We start from the raw sequence: 524 nt of genomic DNA on the forward strand, positions 1-524 counted from the left end.
GCGAGTTACGCGAGACGTGGTCTGGCGTACATATAGCTAGTTCAATGCAAAGCTACCCTTAATTTCCCAGATCGCTGTCCGAATAGGGTATTCCACCTGATGCAAACCGGAACCAAAGAAGAACAAGAGTTCTTCCTGAACTCTTTCCTCCTTGGCGCTGATTGGCCGATGCCGACGAAGTTCTCGGACCCGACACTAGAGGTCGACCGCCCTTGCGGCCAGTTCATGAACTTCGTCGGCCTCGGCCAATCAGCGCCAAGGAGGAAAGAGTTCAGGAAGAACTCTTGTTCTTCTTTGGATCCGGTTTGCGTCAGGTGAAATACCCTATTCCTTCTCAAGTGACCGTCATCGTGAATGTTGACAGACAGGCAGACAGTAAAACAAACAGAATGGAACTTTTTCGGTCAGTGATGGGCTGAGCGATGCTACATCGTCGTCAACAATGCATTCCGGTAATGCTGAAATGCAGAATAATGCGGGAAAGAAGAAAACGGAACTCGCTGTGCTGTAACATTGTTATTTCC

This window comes from Frankliniella occidentalis, unplaced genomic scaffold (assembly GCF_000697945.3).
Source record: "Frankliniella occidentalis isolate FOCC.00 unplaced genomic scaffold, Focc_3.1 Scaffold344, whole genome shotgun sequence".
NCBI lineage: Eukaryota > Metazoa > Arthropoda > Insecta > Thysanoptera > Thripidae > Frankliniella > Frankliniella occidentalis.